The sequence below is a fragment of the Dipodomys ordii genome, unplaced genomic scaffold (genome assembly GCF_000151885.1).
Source record: "Dipodomys ordii isolate 6190 unplaced genomic scaffold, Dord_2.0 Scaffold1000002456, whole genome shotgun sequence".
Taxonomy (NCBI): Eukaryota; Metazoa; Chordata; class Mammalia; order Rodentia; family Heteromyidae; genus Dipodomys; species Dipodomys ordii.
The window spans coordinates 28,717-37,079 of record NW_012286073.1 but is presented as its reverse complement, the minus strand read 5'-3'; the positions used below and the strand labels follow the sequence as shown (position 1 = coordinate 37,079).

Below are 8,363 nucleotides of genomic sequence, written 5' to 3'. Positions count from 1 at the left end.
GGTCTTATGAGTTATTTCAAAATGCAAATTAATGAGGAAAATCACAGAGGAGGTAAATAAATATATGTATGTTAATTTTTTAAAGGGAAAATGAAAATCCTAGATGGCAAACTAGAGATAAAGCAATATCAGAGCCCTATATGCTTCAAAAGAACTAAGAAGCTTTAATTGAAAGATCAAGCCAGAAAGTGGATAACAGGCAAAGGCAAGCAGAGTCTACCGCCAACAAAGAAACATCACAATGTGCAATGACTGAGAGGCTTGATGGTGGTGGCCAAAGCTGCGAAGGCGGCAATGGCTGCAAGAGGTCTGAGGTTTTCACCTCGTGTGTGTTGGCCTCCACTGCTCCAGTCTGGTATGTAAACAGGGCTGAATAGGATTCTGGGTGCCATTTTCCATTTCTGCAACTGGTCGTTGCCCCAAGTTTGGCCCCTCCTCAAGAGGTGGCGCTCACACAACACTCTGTTTTCTCCAGTGGGTACTGATGAAAATACCCGTTAAAGACCAAGATTAGATTGCTTTATTCACCAAGTGAAAAAGTTGCTACAATGTTGGTAGCTTACTTGGATTCCCATTACAGCTGACCACAATCCCCATAGTGATTTCTGCTTGTAATGGAACATGAAATGTGGCCTCTTGAGGAGAGGTACTTTTGAACTCTTCATCTTATGAACTGACAGGTTCTGGATCTCAGAACAACATGCTGAAAATGGATAATAAATCTCCTAATGGAATAAGTGACTATCCAAAGATCAGTGGCAGTTACATGAGATCAGCCCTGTAGAGTCCTGCCTTCCTTTGGTTTTACTTTGAATTCAGAAGACTATGATAGAACAGCAATTGGCTATGGCCACAGCAGATGCAATTCAGAGAGTTGCATAACATGGAAACCTCAAGAACAGGATATAACAGATATTTCTGAAGAGGGTAGCAAGGGTGTGAGGTGTCCCCATTGTTTTGGAGAGGAGGTGAGAAATCACAGAAACAGAACTGACCAAATGTTTATGAGTATTATACAGAGGTAAATTCTAGAAATATTGGGTAAAAATGATGACTTCATTCTTGGAAATTGTTTAAAATGCCTATGAAACATGCAAGAACACTTCTACTGTAGGCACTTGGATACATGTGATGGGAGTTTTGAGAAGTTAGAGACACACTTTTGAATTTTCTCCATAGGTTATTTATTTATTTATTATTTATTATTTATTTTGTCTTTTGTCTTTGTTTTATTTATATTTTATTTTGCCTGGGTGCTCTCCCTGTACTCTTCAGTTCAAGGCTAGTGCTCTACCACTTGCGCCACAGTGTTACTTCCTTCTTTTTCTGTTTCTGTGGTGCTGATGAATCAAACCCAGGGCCTCATGCATGCCAGGCAAGCACTTTACCACTGATCCACCTTCCCAGCCCTCCATGGATTATTTAAATCAAGGAAACTGATATGATCATTCATAGAAAAATGTAAGAAGGGAAAAGAGATGGACAAAACCATCAGCATTATGTCAGGAACAAGAAGGAATAATCTTCAGTGGAGACTGACATGCAAAGAAGAATTATGTTAGTTGTCCAGGAAGGCAAGATCAGCTAGGGTACTCAAAAAGAAGAAGGAAATAACAAAAAGGTATTAAAGCGAATTAAAGAAAGTACCCATGGGAGTTCTGTCCCTCTGTAACTTCAAATCATTATAGTTCTCAAAGAAGTCAAATGGAAACATTAGGCTGGGTGTAAGAGCAGACTCATGGTGTCAAAACAACTCAGTTTGTCCCCAAAGTATAAAATTGTTGAAACAAGGGGACCTTTCTGTCTAGTGAAAAGTGAAAGGAGATGTTCAAAGGGGAAAGTTTCTATCATTGAAAAGATAGCGCCAGGAGTGGATGGATCATGCATCATGCCTGTAATCCTAGCTACTTAGGAGGCTAAGATCTGAGGATCATGGTTCAAAGTCAGTTCTGGCAGGAAAGGCCATGAAACTCTTATCTCCAATAAAAAAAATACCAGAAAACAGGAAGTAGCACTATGGCTCAAATGGTAGAGCACTAGCCTTGAGCTGAAGAGCTGAGGGACAGCCCTCAGGCCCAGAGTTCAAGCCCTATGTCCAACAAAAAAGAAAAGAAAAGATCACTGTAAGACCTGAAAATGACAATAAAAGAGGGCATCCGGCAGAACGTGACCTAACAGAAGTGTCAGCCTGACTCTGCCTGGAAGCAATGTCTTTTTTTTTTTTTTTTTGGTCGGTTGTGGGGCTTGAGCTCTGGGCTTGGGCGCTGTCACTGTGCTCTTCAGCTCAAGGTGAGCACTCTACTTCTTGAGCCACAGCACCACTTCTGGTTTTCTAGTGGTTTATTGGAGATTAGAGTCTCATGGACTTTCCTCGAGCTGGCTGGCTTTGAACCACAATCCTCAGATCTCAGCCTCCTGAGTGGCTAGGATTACAGGCGTGAGCCACCAGTGCCCAGCTTGGAAGCAATGTCTTATTTAGGAGGAAAATAATAGCAGTTGAGGCCAAGAAAAAGAATTTCTTAGGCAAAGAGAAGGACAGAAGAACAGATGATCTTGAACTTATTGAAGACCTGGAAAAGAAAATCAATAATGCCCTAGACCATGGCCCACAGGATGAGATCCTCAGTAGTGCTTTCAAATTGAGAATTACTGAGGGAGATATCCAAACCTTAAAAAACTTGTTCACTGATGAGGTCACTAATTTTTACATGAATCTCCTAATGGAAAGAAATAAAAGCAAGGCTATCCAGTACTTTCATGCATTCATTACTTTCTTCTATCCTGACCTAAGTCTGGGGATTACCAAGCAGTGAAACGATGGACCAAAGGGGCAAACCACTTTGAACAAGAACTTATTCTGTGTCTATTCATTGGAAGTTACATTGGATCCTGGTGGTGACAGATCTAAGATAAAAATATCTTAAGTATCTGGACTTTATGGGACAAAAGGGAAGCAAGGTGGGCTGGGAAGCTGGCTCAGTGGTAGAGCGCTTGCCTTGCATGCCTGAGGCCCTGGGTTCGATTCCTCAGCACCACATAAGCAACAAAAGAAAAAAGCCGGAAGTGGCACTGTGGCTCAAGTGGTAGAGTGCTAGCCTTGAGCTGAAGAGCTGAGGGACAGCGCCTAGGCCCAGAGTTCAGGCCCACGACTGGACCCAAAAGAGAAGCAAGATCTGTGAAATTTTCCATCAGTATTTACAGGATGAAAGTAAGATGAAAAGAAATGTTGATCTAATTCTTTTAGAGTGGACACACTACAGCATGAAGTCACATGAGATTCTTCAACTGTTGAATGGGAGTGATTGTGGAATGTTTATTTCCAAATATTCAAATTCTATATTTCTAGGGACAAACCTATCACATTTATGCAGGAACAGATGCTTCTCTTTTAGTAGAAGACAGTATGGGAGATCCTCCCTCAGCAGTTGCTGTGACAGTGCGCTGCTAGGTCCTTTTGCTGCTGGTGTTTCTTCTATGGGCATTTCCTCATGCATCACAGGATACAGTGTCTCTACTCCATTTCTGTTTGCCCAGGTACTGAGCTGTAAAAGTGCATGCAGGCCCTCTGCCTCCAAATCCTGACAGGGTGGAGGAACAGCTTCCAACCTCTGGAAGGCTGTGTCTGCTCAACCCATACAAGAACAAACATTGATTGATTTCTTCTTTTTTTTTTTTTTTGGTCGGTCGTGGGGCTTGAACTCTGGGCCTTGGCACTGTCCCTCAGCTCTTCAGCTGAAGGCAAGTGCTCTACCACTTGATCCACAGCGCCACTTCTGGTTTTCTGAGTAATTTATTGGAGATATGAGTCTCATGGACTTTGCTGCCTGGCTTGGGTTTGAACCTCAATCCTTAGATCTCAGCCTCCTGAGTAGCTAGGATTATAGGCCTGAGCCACAGGTGCCCAGCTGATTTTTTTTGTTTCTTTCAAAGAGTTATTTCCTTACAAATGTGGGAAATACAGGATTTATGCTATGAATTGTTTTGTTTTGTTTTTACCGTGTGTTTGTTCAGTTATATTCTTTTTCTCATTTATTTGCAATCATAAGACTGTGGCCATTTTCCAGTTCTTTTATACTTAAGTTATTTGAACTATTTATTTCTGAAAGAAGTGTTAATCAGACTTCCACTCCTTGCTGAAGATTGGAAAGGAAAAAAAAAAGAGAAAATAAATCCTTTAAAGGAAAGACAAAATTCAGAAATAAATAATGAAAAACTCCTTAAGATTTCATAGATGGAGTTTGGGAGTTTCTGGGAAATTGTTAGATTTTGAGAAATCTAAATTGACACAAGATTATAGCAATCCTGATACTTTTTTCCAGGGTATAAATTAGAGCAGTGGAAAATGGTCCAAGTTTAATGGCTGTGAATACCTTTTTAAAGTGAGAGGGGAGATATTCAGAAATTTTAGGCAATCCAGGAGCTGGAATCCTAGCTGCTCAGGAGTCTGAGATCTAAAAAGATCATGGTTGAAAGCCAGGAAAGTCTGTGATACTCTTATTTCCAATTAGCCGCCACAAAACCAGTGCTGTGTCTCAAGTGGTAGAGCACTGCCGTAAGCAGAAGAGCTTAGGGACAGCACCGAGGCCCAGATTTCAAGCTTCAGGACTGACAAAAAAATGTAAGGCAAAACAGAGACATAATTTACATTCAACAAAATGTATCCATTAATCAAAAAATTTAAATGTATTCTCATAACCTCAAATATGTTATTAGAAGTAAGAATTTTAAAAAACAGCTTATCTAATGCTCCCAATACATTTCCATCTTCTGGTTGGTCTTAGAGTATTTCAGGAGGCAAATAATGTTTTTCAAAAAAAAATCCAACTCAGCTCCCACAGCTGGAAGAGAAAGGTCCCCATTCATTTATGCCCTCCATGGACCTAGGGTCTAGCAGTGGTCAAACCCATGTAAGATCCCACTTCCTCCAGCATGGCACAGAGCATTGTGGGAGTTGTAGTGTCCATTTGAACACAAATCCTTTGAAAGTGTGTGTGTGGGGTTTTGTTGTTGTTCTTTTGTTTCTATTTTTGGAAAATATCCCACCCTGAAATCTATAACACTCCGTTTCAAGCAGTGTGAATATGGACAACTTTGTCTATAGTAAAACCTTCTAAGTTTTGTAAACATTCTTTGATGTAGAAAAATTCAATACTGATGTGCAAACATTGCTTTTTAATAACTCATATTGTCATTCCAAACAAAACAACAAAAAACTTTGAAATCTACAGAGTAGATTTCATTTCGTACATCACTGTAATGCTCATGTTATTTTATATTAAAAGTTTACATTCTATGTAATTGTGTAAAAAAACACGTGTGGATAAGAGCATTTCCTCTATAATAAGACAACCAACAAGTACAAGCAAAAGGCACATAGCTATTTAGTTTGTTTTAAGTTTTATGGATCTACATTTTAAGGTGTCCTCAGCTTGATATTTTGTTTCAGTAACATAGAAGACTTTAATCTTCTGGTTCATTGGCTCAGGGTGGGGTTGGATTGTGTCAATCCTCTGACCAGTACTTTATGTTGCATTTTTATGAGGTTCTATATCTCTAGCAGGATGGCCAAGGTTCTTCATGTGACCATTTAGGAAAGTGAGTATTAGGGACTTCTCAAACCTGTGTTTACATCATCTTTGCTGATGCTCCTTTGGCCAAAGCAGGTTAAATGACAAATTGCAAGTCATTGTACAAAGGTGCTCTCAGTATTTGGATACAAAGAAATGTGCCATTTCAAAACCATTATGGAAATGTAATGCAAGAAATATATATTGTATACATTTTTCCTGTATAACTTTGGGTGAAAAAAACTGAATTATAACAGACATCACTACCACGGTGTTTAAATATGTAAATGAATGAAGTAGAGTACAAATGCTGAGTTAAGTTCTAGGATATCTTTGCATTAAGAGAAAAGTAGTTCATACATCCCTAAGTGTACTTCACTAATAACTAGTTTTAGTGAAGGTGTGATATGTTTATTGTTTTAATTATCCAATTATTTTGTGGGAATAGTAGTTTTAACTATGTGTGTGTGTGTGTGTGTGTGTGTATACATACATATGGTAACCTAGAAATGAATTGCTTTTATACTATCTAGCTACTGACTAATGGACTGTGGTTTCATCTTTAGTGGATAGTTTAATGTTCTATTTGAGACAGAACACATTATTTTTTCATAAGAAAGCTTTATGCTTTTCCAGCCCATGTATGATGTTTTGAGAAGAAAAATCTGGGGCACAATCACACAGGTTCTTTCCTGACTACCTCATTTGCCTTCTCTACCAGCCATGCTTCCAATATCCCCTGTTCATTGTCAAAGGCAAGAAAGAATGCAAGGATTTCTGGTGAGTTACTTTTTATTTCTCACTTTATTTTACATTCCATTTTGGGAACCTAAGAGTGTCCAAGATTGAAGAACAGAAAAGCAGATTCTGCTTCAGGAACATGTTCCTAAATAGATAAAGATTGATCATAGATTTAGCGAAATATAAAATCTTACATTCTATGTAAGTTGAGTGCTGATTTGCTTCAGTTTGCTTCTAGTTTTTCTGATGTCGAGATAAAATAGTCACACTTGTAATGTGATTCACTGACAGCAAGGAAATGACATTCCCTGGAAGGTGAATGTTCATTATCAACTAGTCCAGTATCACATCCCCATGAGTAACATTAAACTATATTAATGAACTTTGATGGGAGATGCTGAAATAGTGTGGTCCTGTACACTTCAAATGCTGTAGAGGACGGAGTAAGCTATAGGCACTTAAATTACTCTCTATACATGCTTCTTGGAATGCTTTGTGGTCTTTGTCTTACTTAAAACTTAAGACTATATTTGATGGTATAGTCTACGGTGTTTCTTGAAATCCCTATTTTTTTTCTAAAGTGTCCTCACAGTATTTTTTTTGCTCTATTTTCTTTCTTCATTCCATTTCCTACTCATTAGCTTTTTAAAAATTTCTCTTTCTCTCTGGGCTAGGAAAGTTGCTTAGTGGTAGAGTGCTTGCCCTGCATGCATGAGACCCTGGGTTCAATTCCTCAGTACCACATATGCAGAAAAAAAAAAGCCAGAAGTGTTGCTGAGGCTGGAGTAGTAGAGTGCTAGCCTTGAGCTGAAGAGCTGAGGGACAGCGCCCAGGCCCAGAATTCAGGCCCCATGAGTGAACCCCTCCCCCCAATTTTTTTCTCTTTCTCTCTCTTCAGGTCTATTTTTTCTTTCTGTCTCTTTTCCTCTTTCTTTCTCTCAGTCTCTCTTTCATATACCTCTCATTTTTTTCTTTTCTTCAAATTATCTTTCTGGGAACCAGTTTTTCTTACTGTTCAACTTGCCTATGCTAATGTAGCTAACATGTGTGGCAAAATATCCTTAGGAATCTACTGGGAGAAGTGATTCATGAATATGTGACACATTTGAATTGTAGTCAGTGAAAAACATACAAAAAACAAACAGCAAGATGCATAGATTATAATAATGTGTCTTTTGTTAATGTGTTTGTTATTAATGTTATTTCTGATGTGTGTTTCCAACTAAAATCTGTTTTAACATGTTTTCAAACACTTTCAATTCACTTGCTATTTCACTAGGAAAAATAGATACATAAGTCACTTTTATCACTGATAAAATTCAGAATCCAAAATTTGAATTTTCCATATTCCTTTTGAAGACAGGTCTTGCTAGTCCAGGAAACAATTGAACTTGTTATGTAGCCTAGGTAGGTAGGCTAATCGTACTTGAATTTCCCAAGTTCCAGAAGTATAGGTATTTGGCTACTAAACCACTCTTAAATGTACAATTCATTGAAATTGCACATGGCCTCATTGTGTGACCATCCCTTCCATCCGTGTACAGCATTTTTTATCATCCATGCATGAAGCTGTGTAATCATTAAGTATACAGCTCCTATTCCTCTCTGTCCCAGTCTCTGGAATCATCATACTTTTTGCCTCTATAAGTTTGTTCATCCTTGAAAGTTCAATAAGGGGAATAATACCATGGTTGCTCCTTTATGACTGGTGTATTTTATTTAGCTTATTGTATTCAAGGTTCATGCTGCTGTAAAATGTAATAAAATTGCCTTCCTTTTCAATGCATTTATCTATTGTTTTACGTGCTTTCATCTTTTGGTTATTGTGAGTCATTTTAGTGAAGTGATTCTCCAAATATTTGTTCTAGTCCCTGCTTTCTGTTCTGTTGGGTACAAATCTAGAAATAGAAGTGCTGCACCATATTCCTAATTCTCTATATAGTTATTTTTGGGAGTCTCCATACCATCTTTGTTTTACATTACTGCCAGAGATGCACCAAAGTTCATATTTTCACATCCTTTTCAGCAGTTGTTAGACTTTGGATTTTTGTTGTT

At 38.4% G+C, this 8,363-nt stretch overlaps 1 pseudogene; it reads left to right on the top strand.

The window, feature by feature from the left end:
- Positions 1-264: 264 nt before the first annotated feature.
- LOC106002826 lies at positions 265-3,434 on the top strand (annotated as a pseudogene).
- The last annotated feature ends 4,929 nt before the right edge of the window (positions 3,435-8,363 follow it).